The sequence below is a fragment of the Nuphar pumila genome, chromosome 6 (assembly GCF_984573655.1).
Source record: "Nuphar pumila chromosome 6, dmNupPumi1.hap1.1, whole genome shotgun sequence".
Taxonomy (NCBI): Eukaryota; Viridiplantae; Streptophyta; class Magnoliopsida; order Nymphaeales; family Nymphaeaceae; genus Nuphar; species Nuphar pumila.
Window position 1 is genome coordinate 114,377,376 of NC_143254.1, and position 294 is coordinate 114,377,669.

Sequence of the window (294 nt, forward strand, 5' to 3'; positions counted from 1 at the left end):
TTTTGGCTGTTCCGGATTCGATCGGACCCATGTATTTAGAGCTGTTCGGCATCCGAATGGTTTGCATCTCTAAGTAGAAGATGTGACCATTCAGGGCGCATTTGCATCCTTGGACATATGCATCTAGGACGCTTGTCGCATCCCTAGCCTTCAGTGTGCATCAAAAGTCTCCCACCAAATGATGGGACATCTATGTCCATTGCTCACGACAGCAGATCAAGTGCAATTACACTGCACACATTAGTGTTGTGCTGCACCTGAACTGCCCTGTATTTTCTGTTGAGCCCCATATCT